Source organism: Podarcis melisellensis (genome assembly GCF_964234715.1).
Source record: "Podarcis melisellensis genome assembly, chromosome: 4".
Taxonomy (NCBI): Eukaryota; Metazoa; Chordata; class Lepidosauria; order Squamata; family Lacertidae; genus Podarcis; species Podarcis melisellensis.
Window position 1 is genome coordinate 35,110,212 of NC_138531.1, and position 15,089 is coordinate 35,125,300.

The following is a 15,089-nucleotide window of genomic DNA, read 5'->3' on the forward strand; positions in this document are numbered from 1 at the left end:
ATTGGCACCTTTTGTAAGCACCATCTGTAAAATCAACACATGCACAATTTATATTGCCTTATTTGAAATATCATACTATGGCCTGACTGATGCAATCTTCTTTTCAAGTTCTGTTATAAAAAGTCTTAAAAGATTTTTCTTCAGATCTTGGAAACAAAGGAAGAAATTTAGAAGGAAATTACATTTATATCTATCAGCACGTGGGAGTGTGCAGCTTTTGGAAAAACGGATATCAAAGAAGAAATATTAGAACAGTTTGGTAGAGACTACAAAGACATTGTTTTATGTTTTGATCTGGACTGAATGTCTGTATGTAGTTCATATACTGAGGAAATTTAATGAAGGAACACTCTGCCCAGGTTGAAAGAGATGCTCAGCAGATACAAAGTAAGGGAGTAACAAAATGATTTAGTGGTCAGAGTTTCATTGGAAATCACATACATGATCAATCGCCTACTGTGGATCACAAATCACAAGAATGGGCATTTGGTATATATTCTTAAATCACTGAGCAGCCCCTTTGACCTCACTGGATTTTCTCTGAATGTGAGGAGAATCTGGCCACATATGGCAAAATTCAAGCCTAAAGGCTATTTTCACATTGCCAAAATTGAGTCAAGGCTGACTTAATGCTCTGTGATTCCCATAAACAAGATGACAGTTAGGTGATGGATTGATGGTTAGGATCTCTCTGGAATTTTCAGGTAGGTTTTTTTTACTTCCTGACATGTAGTGTTGGATAACTGTTGCTGAAGTACACACAGGGGGGGAAATCACATGTCGTCTTCTTATTGAGGTCAAGCATTTTGATGACTTTATGGTTCATAAGACCATTAGAAGGCCCATCTAGTCCAGCATTCTGTTCTCACAGTGGCCATCCAGACACCCATGGAAATTCTGCAAGCAGAATCTGAGCATAATAGCACTCTCCTCAGCTGTGATTCGGAACAACTGATATTCAGAACCATACTGCCTCCAATGGTAGAGGTAGATCATGGTTTCAGGGAACTGTGAAGCCACTGGAGGGCATGAGTTATCACTGGTTCTTTTGAAGCTGGGCTCGTATGAGACATGGCTTCCAGATTTGGTTTCGTACCTAGTATTCTGTTATTGCGTTTTAGTGTGGCTTTATATATTTTCCTTCAAAGCTACATTTACTTACCTGGGAGTAAGCCTCACTGAAGTCAAAGACAATGATTTTTAAGTAGAAATTATCTATCATCTGTCTATCTATCATCTATCTATCTATCTATCTATCTATCTATCTATCTATCTATCATCTATCTATCTATCTATCATCTATCTATCTATCTATCATCATCATCTATCATCTATCTATCTATCTATCATCTATCTATCTATCTATCTATCTATCTATCTATCTATATCTATCTATCATCTATCTATCTATCTATCTATCTATCTATCTATCTATCTATCTATCTATCTATCTATCATCTATCTATCATCTATCTATCTATCATCTATCTATCTATCTATCTATCTATCTATCTATCTATCTATCATCTATCTATCTATCTATCTATATCTATCATCTATCTATCATCTATCTATCTATCTATCTATCTATCTATCTATCTATCTATCATCTATCTATCTATCTATCTATCTATCTATCTATCATCTATCTATCTATCTATCTATCTATCTATCTATCTATCTATCTATCTCTCTATCTATCTATCTCTATCTCTATCATCTATCTATCTATCATCTATCTCTATCTATCTATCTATCTATCTATCTATCTATCTATCTATCTATCTATCTATCTATCTATCTATCATCTATCATCTATCTATCATCTATCTATCTATCTATCTATCTATCTATCTATCTATCTATCTATCTATCTATATCTATCTATCTATCTATCTATCTATCTATCTATATCTATCATCTATCTATCATCTATCTATATCTATCTATCTATCTATCTATCTATCTATCTATCTATCAACTATCTATCTATCTATCTATCATCTATCTATCTATCATCTATCTATCTATCTATCTCTATCTCTATCTCTATCATCTATCTATCTATCATCTATCTATCTATATCTATCTATCTATCTATCTATCTAATCTATCATCTATCTATCTATCTATCATCTATCATCTATCCATCCATCTATCTATCTATCTATCTATCTATCTATCTATCTATGAATGTGCCACTAAGAGTATTTTTCATGTTTTAGTCTTTTAGACTGCAATTTCTATAGTACTCATTCAAACATACATACAAACAAACAAACAAACAAACAAACTATTTTTATACTGCTTTTCTTTAAATTCCCAAAGTGGTCTACAACATACAAACAAAATAGCGCTGATATCACCTGTAGGAACAGCTTTGTTGTCTTCCAAATTGGTGAGGCTCATCTAATGTTAACACAAAACTGATCCTTCATTATTATTGTCCCGGTCTTGTGGAATGCCCTGCCAATAGATTTTCAGCAGGTGACTTCAGTATTAATTTGTAAATGTTTGCTGATAACTTTCCTATGCTGTCTGGCTTATGCAGATAGCACAGTAAGGTATATTTCTGTTACAGTTAGCTGGTGAACTGTGGTTTTGTTTTGTTTTTAATGTGGTTTTATACTATAGATATTTGTTATACTCTTCTATTTTTATGAGATTGCAGAACATAAACATTTTGTTAAATAAATGAAGAAATATATCACAATTAAAACCAGCACATATACAATTATGATTTTTTTAAAAAAAACCCAGCAGTAACACACCACAACAAATTTAGAATCAACTGATACTAACTTTCAGATAAAATTTGCTAAAAAATGAGTTTTCAGAAGGTGCTGAAATATTATCAGTATCAACACCTTTCACAACTCAGAGGTAGTTAGTCCCATAGAGGGGGTGCCACGAAAGAGAGGCCCTCTCTTGCTGACCTCATTGTCTAATCCAGGTGATATGGAAGAAGGTGCTCCCTTAGAGAATCTGGTCCCAAAATAGGACTTTGTAAATCAGTTCAAGAAACTTGAACCTACCTAGGTAGTATATCCCCAGGCAATGCAGCTCCTCACACGCATCATCATCACATGTAAGGTACTTTAATTACATTCTAGCTACAGCTTTTTGCATTCAATGTATATTCCAAAGCAGACTCAAATGTCACCCCAGATAGAGTGCTCAGGCTTTTACTTTGAACTGGTTAAGTATTTGTTGCTCTGTTTATCTCTTCTGTGGATTTGAAATGCTACAGAATAGTAATAAAGAAATCTATGTGTAAAAGGCAGCTCCCTGCATTCTGTTATGTGCAAGAAACAGACCTAAGGAACCAATCTATGTCTGGATTTGTTTATCTTAAAAAAAAAAAAGGAATCCAGAGAAGGCAGTAAACAGAAAACTCGATGGTATCCCAGTACACAGCTTTTTCCAATTCCTCATCGTATGGTTCATCATTGCTTTGTGTTTACAGTCATGCTAGTATTTAAACCACACAAGAGTCTTCCAGGCCAAACCAATTTGGAACGCATAAAAACTTTGATTATGTTTTCTGAGGCATGGAATTAAATATTAATTGGCAAGAGTCAAACTACAAAACTTCTTCCCACCATGACCATTGTCAACACTGCTTGTTAGATTTCCTTCTGCTTCCTATTTTTAGTGTAGTCTATCATGCAAATAATCTGGCCTCACAATTTGTAGCTATTGTGTCTTGTCTCGTTTTGTCAACTGATGCAAGAGTGTGGTGTCAACATGACTAATTATGGTAGATTGCAACAATTATGAAGTCAAACCTTATCAATCTTTTAGGCTGAAGATTCCCAGCTTGCATCTCAACTAATATCACTTTGTTTGTTTGTGGTGGGCCATGATTTCATATTCTTGCCCAGCAGGCTGTCATTAGCCCACGTTGATGTCCAAAGTACCCTGAGATGAATGATACTACTCTCAGGTAGTTTAACCATCTTGAATCATGCTGACAGGAGTTGGAGTTGAACAACATATTGAATGCTATGGAGTCCCCATTGCTCTAGGATGCTTTTACACACACACACACACACACACACACGCACACACAAAAGGAGCCTGCTGGATCAAGCCAACAGCCCATCTAGTTTAGCATTCTATTCCCACAATGGCCAACCAGATGCCTGGACCTGAGCCCAGCACTCTCCGATCCTGTGGCTTTGAGAAACTGGTGTTCAGAAGCATACTGCCTTTGACAGTGGAGGTAGAATACAGCTACTGTGGTTGGCAGCCATTCATAGTCTTATCCTACATGAATTTGTCTAATCCTCTTGTGGGCGCAAATTCCATGTACTGTAGTAAGAAGTACTTTCTTTTGACTGTTTTGAATCTTCCAACATTCAGCACCATTGGATGCACAGGGACCCTAGAGTTATAAAAGAGGGAGTGAAACTTTTCTCTATACAGTGGTACCTTGGGTTACATTCTCTTCAGGTTACAGACGCTTCAGGTTACAGATGCTTCAGGTTACATATGCTTCAGGTTACAGACTCCGCTAACCCAGAAATAGTGCTTCAGGTTAAGAACTTTGCTTCAGGATGAGAACAGAAATCGTGCTCCGGCGGCGCGGCAGCAGCAGGAGGCCCCATTAGCTAAAGTGGTGCTTCAGGTTAAGAAAAGTTTCAGGTTAAGAACCAACTCCCGGAACGAATTAAGCACTTAACCCGAGGTACCACTGTACATTTTCTCCATGCCAGACATAATTTTATAAACTTCTATCATGTCACCTCTCACGTGCCTTTTCCCTAAACTAAAAATGCTGCAAACATTGATCCATCTTCTCTAACATTTTGCTTGCCTTTTCCCAGCTCTACAATATCGTTTTGAGGTGAGGTGACCAGAATAGTCCACAGTATTCCAAGTGTGGTCACACCATCAAAACAGTTAACAATAGCTCTGTTCAGTCATTTAGTACCAATGAGTACCGAATGTGTAATAGGGTTTCTGGATGGTGTAGCTTGCTGCTTCCTAGACACCAATATGCCACTCCCTGATGTGCAATGGTGTCGATTTGAAGGGAACCTAGGTACAAAGGGAACTGCCTTCTATTGAGTGAGACACTTGGGTCCACCTAGCTCAGCAGCAACTCTCCAGTGTTTCATGCAGGGCCTAACTGGAGATGGCAGGGATTAAACCTGGGATCTTATGCATGTAATGCAGTTATTTTATCTCGGAGCTACAACCCTTCCCAAACAAACGTTGTAAGTACATATGGATGTACATGCATTGGGTTCCCTGCTTAGGGATACAAACTTGAATCCAAGAGGCATGTTATATGGACATTTTCCCCATTTATGTGTAGGAGAAGTGAGGTTTCTGCTCTTTGAATGGACAGTCTATCCTTGTGTGGCATTTCAGCCTGTCAACAGACAATTTGCTATACTTAAAATCTCATCTCAATAGAACTCTGCCCTTTGATAGCCTAACATCCATTGCCTAGGGTGTAGAATGAACTTCATTTTGGTGAAAGGCAGGTTTCTTGTCATGCTGTTACTTGTAGCAATAAGCGCTCTTTAGATTTTAACTTCTTTGTTTTGCCCCTAACATTAATGTAACCAGGGCCACCCGGGGAAATCGTAAAGAAGGTATAATTAACATTTCAAAATAATGTCTTGGTAATATTATATATTTATGTTTAATAAACTCTGGAAGTTTAAACAATTTTGTAATAAATACACATTACTGTGTTTCACATTACAGGGCAGAGACGCTAGGCTATAACTATGCAAAGGGGCTTTGTTTTTGTTCCTCTTTAAGCAATCTTGCCGGCTAGGTTGTTGCTAATCCCACTGGAGACTGAGAGCAGCTTCTGACATTCTGAACATGAGACATTGACGTTCTGTGATGTCTCTTCTGCAACCGACTGGTGATCTCGCTTGTTATGTCTGGAAATGATCTCTACAAGAAAATTGCAGAGGCCAAAGTCATGTCTATAGCTCACATACCTCAATGTGCAAAACCTTCAGACATCACATACAAGCCTTGGCCCTGGAATGGAGAAATGAGTGTGAAGGTGGTTAGCAGAATTTGCATTGTAACATCCAAAGTAGTACTGAGAACTGAGAAACAGAGATCTGTACTCACTAAATACATAATCTGGTACCACGCTGGTATGTATTCTACTGCAATGGGTCATGTTTGAGGCTGCTTTGAAGGCTCAAACTTTGATTTTTTTTAAAAAAAATAAAAAATATAGCTGCTAGAGTGCTAATAGTTACAGTTTCCTAAAATATACTTCATCACTTTTGAAACAGCAAACCTGGGTTAATGCAAGTTTCTAAGCATGACTCAGTGTTGGTTTTAATTAGTGCTTTGCCAAAACCTATCCTCTAATTTCTCAAAAGTGTTGCTTCCATGTGAAAGAGGCTTTATTTTTTTAACTCATGCTCAGAATGCTTTAGAATTTCCTGAGAATGCCCTTAGGATTTGGGGGGGTGAAAGGTTGAACTGACTTTACTGGTGCAAGGTGGCTATGGATGGTGTGTGTTTTTTCCTCTGCAGCCTCCCTGGTTGCTTGCACTTCCTAATCTGAAAAAGTTGCATGGGAGGAGTTACTCCATAAATTTCAAGCATGGGAAAGCTGGGCAGGCCAGCTACCTTATGCTTGAGATCAGTGCACTTGCTGATGCTGTTTTTATGGGAAGTCCATTCTCTTTAACCTTCAAAGAAAAACTTTCTACACTCATTTCTTTAAAAGTAAGAAAGCTTCACTTAAAAAAACAAACAAACCAACAATCAGCAGCTGAAAATGACGTGGAATTTTTTTTTTTTAAAGTAAAGGCATGCAGCCAGGAAGGCTGCAGAGTGCAGATCACTAGAGAGATTATTTGCAGAAAGAAAGAAAGAACACTTATCTTGGCCACTTTGAAAGCAAGGCAGGCACAAGCAAGCTCTCCACCACCCATGAGAATTTTACCAAAAAAAATCCTCTCCCATTGATAATTTCCAGTGGTAAAGAAACAAAGAAAAGTGGGAGAATTTTTAAACACAGTACTAATTTTAACCTATAAAGCTCAGGTTTTTCAGGGACCATTTGTGTATTCACAGGTCTGAACATGCACTGACATCATCTGAATAAATCCCATTTAAGATGTTCTCATCTGCAGAGGTTAAGCAGGTGGTGATGAAAGGTCAGGCCTTCTTGGTAGTTGGACCATGACTCTAGACTGCTGTTCTTTAGTAGTAGTAGTAGTAGTATTTATTAAATTTGTATTCACAAAATGTTTAGGGGTATGTATACCCCTGTGTCCCCCCCAGAAAAAAGCATTGATTGATTGGATGAATTAATGAAATAAAAAAGAACAACTTTGACCTATCTTTTCCCATTCAAAACAGCCCACATTATTCTTCTCTGTCTTATTTATAGTAATTGGTGGATGTATCACATTTGAACAATGTATTATGCTCAGTTTTCCAAATCAAAACAGTGTTACATTAACTAGAAAACCAGTAACATTTGAGAGGACTGCTACATTCTAGCTGTTCATCCACAAATCTGAAGATGGAATCCCTAGTCAGATTTCTTCCTTCATTACCCTGAAACCAGATGGGACTAAGGGCAACTGTTTCACCTCTCCAGGAGTTCATTAAATTAAACCAAATCATTCTAGGGTTTCTATGTCCTGTCTAGAGAGTAAGAGAATTAGAGCCAGAGCTATTCAAAGGATAGGCAGACTAATGAATGCTTGAAAACTCTCCAGATTTCTTGAGAAGAAATATGACTAATTTGTTTCCCTGGGCAAAGAGCCACCATTTTGACAGGAACTTGCCACTTGAGGCAGGTACACTTATCCAGTAGGTGGACAAATTTTGGTCTGCTTGAAAACTAATTGCACATCATGAAAAATGCATATAGGGACAAATAGAGATAAACCATAAAGAAATAGTCAGGCTTTTCCTTATAGATAATAAGCATTCACAATTGCTATATTTGAAAACAGAAAATTTCCAAAACACTCTGATGGATGAGAGTGGAACAAGGGGAGTGCAAATTTCTTACTGTTTTTCTATCACTTCTGGGTTTTTGTTGTTGTTGGTTGCTTTCAATGCTTATTTTACAAAGTTGTAAACCACTTAGAGGGGGTTTTCTTTTTACAACCAAATGGTGTATAATTGTCGTTAAATAAATGAATGAATTTTATTTGGCTGTAACAAAAGCTCACAAGGATTCAAAGCCCTCTTATCTTGAAATTTGACAGCCTGGTGTTGTCTTGCAGTTTCATATACCACGTAGACCCAAATGAAGATGTTTAAAGAGGGGTGTGGAAATGTTTTTCAGCCTTAGGGCCACATTGCCTCATGGGGCCAAATGCCAATGGAGCAACTCTGGCAAAGTTTAGAAGTTTCTAAGCAAACATCACTCCAGGCAAACAAGGGGCATTATCAGTTGAAGAATAAATTTCAGCCAGGCAGAAGTATTCCAAATGGGCATGGAGCAGTGCCTGCCATGGCTGGATGGAAAAGTCCAAAGGGTTACGTTTGGCCCTCACCCTTGATACAAAGCAACTCGAAAACCCAAAACCTACATATTATGAAATGGCTTAAACTGGCTACCTTTATTTTGAGCGGGAAACAGCAATATGCCCCCCCCCCCAAATTTCTGGATCAATAATGTTTTTCAGATCAGCTTGTTGTACATTGAAAGAGAACTGTATGAAAATGATGTATCATTGGGACTTGACTCCTATAAGCAGTGCTTTTTTCTGGGGGTATGCAGGGGTACGCATACCCCTGAACATTTTGTGAATCTAAGTTTGGCCTCATTGAGGGGCAGTATTTCAATATGAGTAGGAAAATGAGAGTACCCCCAAACATTTTTTAAAGAAAAAAAGCACTGCCTATAAGATTAGCAAAAATGTATAGAAACACTACCAATTTATGCTGGAACTGTAAGGAAAAAGAAAGTACATTCTACCACATGTGGTGGACATGCAAAATAACAAAAGAATTCTGGAAAATGATATATAATGAATTGGGAAAAAAATGTTTACTATAACTTTTGTCAAAAAAACCCCAGAAGCTTTCTTACTAGGAATAATTGGAGATGAAATACCAAAGAACTTGAAAAGACTGCTTATGTATGTGTCAACAGCTGCAAGAATGCTTTTTTGCCCAGAGATGGAAAGAAGAGAAAGTCCCAACCAAAGAAGAATGGATAACCAAGTTGATGGCAAAAATGACTGTGAAGATCAGATACCAGTAAGATAAGAAATTCAGTAAAGAGTGGGAAAATTTTATAGAGTACCTTAAAGATCACTGTAGATATTAAAAACGTTAGCAGGATTGTTATAACACTTGTAATGTAATAAGGCTAAAGTTAAAAATAGATATAAAATGAATTTGAAAAATGTAATTAGATGCAGCAGAAAGAACAGATAAATATTGGATACCAGGGGTGGGGGTGGGGGGAAGTCCAGGGATTCAAGTAATCTCAAATGTGTAAAAAATTGAAAATGATTTAAATGCATAGAACACTGTTAAAAAAATGATTTTTTTAAAGAATGCTTTTCAGATCAGGTCCCATGTGGCTGCTTTTCCTTCAAAGTATAAGCATCCAATTTAAGCACAGGGTTGTTGTTTTTTAAAAAAGAATAAACAACATCCAAATGAACAAAATCCTCACTGAATTTTAGAGAAAATCTCACTCACAGTCTTGAGAAACACCTCAGTAGCTTACAGCCAGCACTCATAATATTTTGGAAGTGGTTATGACACCTTTATAACATTTCTTTACAATAAAAAATGCATACAGTTTTGCAATCAAAGCATGCCAAAAGGGAATCACCTGGCTTGGCTGCCTTAAAGTGTAAGCCAAACTTCAATTTGCTTTTATTAAACCACCTCTTTTGCAGTCTATTATGGTAACATTTATAGTTCCAAGTCTTGCACATGACTTTGTAGAGTATGCAAGATCAGAAAACAGGTTTCACAATCCACATTCCATCACATCCACAAGCACCAGTGGGCATCTTGTTTCTACAACGCAAAAGGGGAAATCAGTATCCATTGCCTTTCAGTAACTGTGATAGCAAGACATTTTATTAATTTATTTACAACACATGTATCCTGCTTTATAAACCAAAGAAGTTTTCGAAGCAAGTGACAGAAGATTTGTATGGTTCAGTCACATTAAAGTGTACTATCAGGAAATGAAATAACAGATTCCCTGCTTTTCTTCTTGGTCTTCCATGGTTTCACTCTTCAGCTACTGCCTGTGAGGCAACTTTCCTATGAAAGACAAGTATTACACCATTATGATTCACCTTTCTTTCTTTCCTTCCTTTTCTTTCTAAAACATGCTTTCCAGTCACTGTCATGAACCATGTCACTAAAATGATGGTTACCAGAATCATGTTTAATCATTTGTGTGTGGATTTTTTAAATTAAATAATTTGTTTAAATAATAATAATAATAACCAAAGTCATAAAATAATGTGTACCATAAGTGTTACAGTGGACATGCGCTGAGCTGTGATAACTTTATGCCTCTGTCCACTTCATCCCCACCTACCCCAATCTTTTTAAAAAAGATTACAGTAGAGTTCTACAGGCAGCTCCATCTCTGGCAATTGAGGTTACATTTCTGTTCTGGAAAAAGACAGACTTTCTGCAGTTTGAAAAAGGAAAGACAGAAGATGTCACATGGATCTCAATTTGTTTTATGAGAGTAGCATGGCCCAATTGCAATGTGAGGTCTCTTGAATCATGAGGGTGCCCACCTCTGTTTTAAACAGTTTCATTCATCCTTTTGCAAAACCATCAAACAAGCTCCTGAAGAACACCCCTCTCTCTGGCTGAGTAATAGTCCCGAGAGAAGCAGTGTTATTTCATTCCGGAAAGAAGCCCTAACGTCCCTACAAATACAATAGAAAAGGGCTAATTGTATCCTCCCTGAAACATCTGCAAAAATGCCTTTCTTGAGGCAAAAAGAGAGAGACTGATAAGATTTTAGTAGCAGGAGGGGAAGAAGTTGAGGCAAAGGTTTGTTCTGCAGCTTCCATGCCAGCTGGCACCACATCAAGGCCAAAACATGACTCGGTGTAGTACTCTTTAATCACCTTTCACCATAGTTACTGTAACCGTTTGTCCTGAAAGGCAATCACCTCCTTAGTCAGGACTCTATTAGGGGAAACCAACAAAATCACCTTTTTGCACGTGGCATTGGAGACTGTGCGGAATATCCTGCTGTATAAGAAGCACAAGGCATTACCATTCACTCAACCCAGATTCCTCTGGAGGTCTATTTGCACTGCATTTTCAATTGCACCTCAGCAAGGAGGTTCAGCTTTACTGCTTTGAATGAGTAAAAGTGAAGAAAAGTGCTTTTGTAGGGAGCTGACATATAGTAGACAGAAATCCCCGGTTTAGGGGATTAGGTTAAACACTCTAGCAAGCCCACATGGCTCACAGAGACTCCATCATGCATCTAGAACAAAAGCCTGGCTTTCTGAGGTGAGCATAGAAGTGACACCACAGTATTCTCCCTTCTCTTCAGAGACACTACGTGTTCCCAGCCATCTTCTGTGGTATTGATCCGGGAACAGTGGGAAACGGCCATTCAGGCATGCTTTGGGGTAAAGAAACAAGTCTTATGCAGTAAATCTAATGGCACGTCTACATATCAACTCTAACCCCCTTCAGATTAATCTCATACTGTCCCAAACCTGTGACAGAACTTAGTGCAGAAGCCAAAGTGAGTTGACAGCTTGCGAGAGCTGTCCTCTGGGCCACAGGTGATAGAGGTGGATCAAAATCTAGACATTGCTAACATTTCAGGATAGGTTAATGTTCCAGGTCTTATGGGATGATTATAACTCAGCAGCAACTATATCTCTGGATAGCTCACTGGTTCCATACTGAGAGCCTGTTAGCTAGGGACAGAAACCAGAGGGATAAACCTGTTAATTTTAAAAAGGAGTGCTTGTTTGCCCTGTATTCATAATTATAGTACTGCTTGGACAGTAGACCTAAGGAAAGGGACTGAGGGGGTGGGAGAAAAGTTGAGTAATGTAGAATATGGTTTTCAATTGGAAGGACTCCCCAGATATTTGTCTCACACCAGCAGGAAGTCAATGGGTCTATGAGTGACCTGGGAAAAAAGGAGGCACAGGAAAATTTTCTCAGGAAAACATCCAGCCTGAATGAACACAGACAAAGGACAGTAATACATTTCAGAAACAATATGTTTCAAGGCTCGGTTTGGTATTTGTCCTTACTGTGTCCAGCACCATTCACACAGACTGGCCTGAAGGAAAATAATTCCTGATTAAATTAGCAGTCAGACAGTTTTTTGTACAGGCGTGGGTAGCCCATACTTGGTACAGCTCTGCTTCCAACAATATGTTTAGGAAATTAATTGAATGGAAATGGCACAGTGTTACTGTCTTTAAGTTGGCAGGACATTTAATTCATCCATTCATTAGACTAAACCTTTTTATAAGAAGAAATTGAGGAAAGATATCTGAAGATGCACAAGGAAAGTGAATTATAGCTGTGGACCTCAGAACATAATGTTGATCTTTTATCATTAACCATGGTGAAGTATGAACATGTGAGCATGCTTGTACTCGATAGCAAAAATTGTGACAGTTTTCCCTTCTCCTTCAGTTCTGTTGTGCTTCCAGGAACTAAGCCATGGTTTGGTTTAATATTGCATCGAACCCAGGCTCATGGTTTGTAGCCCTTAGAGCAGTAAACTAAGGACAAAACTAAGCTATAGCTCATAATATGTCTTGAGCGAGAGAACCCATGAGCCTGGTTTCAAGCATAACACAAAGCCAAATCATCTTAGCTCTGAGCAGGAAAACAGCCACAAGACTGGGGAGGAGTGAAATGGCCACAATTTTTGCTGTAAGAACCTGGACATTCCCACATTCACACTTAGCCATGATTTGGTTTAGCATTGTATGTGAACCAGGCCATGGCTTCATAGAAGAATTGTGTTCCATATAAGATCAAATGTAATCATAGAAGAATTGTGTTCCGTATTAGATCAAATGTAATTATATGCAGTTCCACAAAGCTTTTTTTTAATAGGGAAAAAAATCTGGTAGAAATGCCCTGTCTTTTTATAAATAACCCATGCTAAATTATATAAGTTAGAAATATTGTCATACTCTAAAGATTAGTCCACACTTTTATTCTTGATGAATCTGTTGTTTTAGACTTCAGATGTGTTGATAAATTAATTTTAAATGTGTTTTATGTTTGTTTCATTCTTTTAATTATCATGGATACAGCTCTGAGAGCATTTATGGTGGAAATTTGGCTTCTAAATAACCTTAAGTATAAATAAATAAACTACTATACAATACATTACTAAGAAGCAAAATGAGGGTGGGGTGGGGGGAATGGACAAATGACTTCCAAGTGAAATCCAGAAATCTCATTTCAGACATTAAAGTGGAAACAGGAGTTGAGGAAACATGAATCAATGTTCCTTTCCTCCCTTCTTTTACGGAGAATGGGTCTTGACTTCACCTATTATTGGAAATGGGATCAGGCTGGACAGGTGATGTTTCCAGATTGCCCATTTAATGAGCAGAATGATTCAATTGCCTAGACATCTTGCCTCAGGACTGGACCTAGAGAGCTTAAACACACCCTTCCTTAAAGCATAGCTAAGGCCTCTCAACCATACATTCAGTGTTATCCTTTCAAGAAATGGAAGAGAGCAGAAAAAGCCACTTACCTCATCCAAGTGATACTCTATGAGTACCAATTTGTATCAGCCTCTCAGCAACAGTGTAAAGTTCAAAAACTGGAGAGAGCTTTCTCCTCCTCCTCCTCCTCCTCCTCCTCCTCCTCCTGCTTTTAAACAACTATCCAATATAATAGGGGAATCTCCAAAATGGTAGGATCTTCAAGGCTTGCTATTGCAATATGCCCCTGTATGTATCTTGCCCTGAGCTTCCTATGTTACCATTGCGGGTAGTTATACCACAAAAAGTTGTGGTAAATGTTTTCAGGGAGGGTGAAGGATAGTGGGATGGTGTGGTTAGTTCATATACTATAATCCCACAAATACAGAGAGAGATCATGGTTTGTGCCAGAGGAAAGCCTTTTCTATGCCTAAGGACCACATTCCATTCAGATCAACCTTCTGAGGGCCACATGCTAGTGAAGGATGGGGCCAAAAGCAAAAGTGGGAAGATCAACAAATGTAAATTTTACCTTTGTACAGTACAATAGTTTCTACTCACTTATGCAAGAAGCATAAAGGGCCCATTCCAGTCAGGCAAAAATTCTCAATGCAGGGCTTGGGAGGGTTGTGTTCCTAAGGAGACTTCTAGGGAGTGAATAGTGAAACCTGGAGGACATTTGGCCCCTGGGCTTGAAATTTCCCTTTCCTGTCATACAACATGAAGCAGTTAATGATTTGGACTGAAATGAATGGAAGAATTGGATTTCCTTTGAATTTTTCATTCTGAAACTGGGACACACACCAGTTTTGCATATATTGCTGAAACATTTCCATTACAGCCTGAAAAAAAAACAACAGCTGTCTGGATTTTCCTTCTAAAAGTATGGTGTAGATTTAAGCTTAGACATTTGTGAGCTGCTATGACCATGCGGGAACCTAGAAAGGGTTCTTAATACATTTCTTATTAGACAGCTACAGTTTTATAAGTATCATTACCCTACGGCTGGAATCAATACTGGGCAAAAATCTGTACACATTGTATTTCACGTATATGTGGCTTGGCTCTGCCACAAAAGAAAAGTGATCTCAGACCTATTGAACCCAGACATATGTGGCTTTTCCTTTTGCACATTATACATATGGAAGGATGTGCATTGCCAGCATTTAAAAGGAAAGTGTTGTTGTTTTTCTCAACCAGCAGCAAATGGAAAGTACAGAACACTTGCATTTGCCGTTCAAATAGTTTACACGTGTCTAGTGTTTTTGCTGTGCTCGAGGTCTTGATTTAATTAAAAGCTACATTTGGTGGTGTGAAGAGAAAATTGTATTGCCTCAGGAAACAGAAAGAATAATAATAATAAACTTTTCATGGATTCAGACTCTGAGAGGTAGAAATGCAAGGTGGTCTGAAAATAAATTATGTAGA

At 38.0% G+C, this 15,089-nt stretch overlaps 1 long non-coding RNA gene across 2 annotated transcripts in view; it reads right to left on the reverse strand.

Moving 5' to 3' along the window:
* Positions 1–10,191: 10,191 nt before the first annotated feature.
* The window catches only part of LOC309367973, a 52,892-nt gene continuing 47,994 nt past the window's right edge, over positions 10,192–15,089 (reverse strand). For both annotated transcript variants that reach the window (XR_014167425.1, XR_014167426.1), the window contains one exon: positions 10,192–10,248. This is a non-coding gene — a long non-coding RNA (uncharacterized lncRNA). The remainder of the gene's footprint in view (positions 10,249–15,089) is intronic.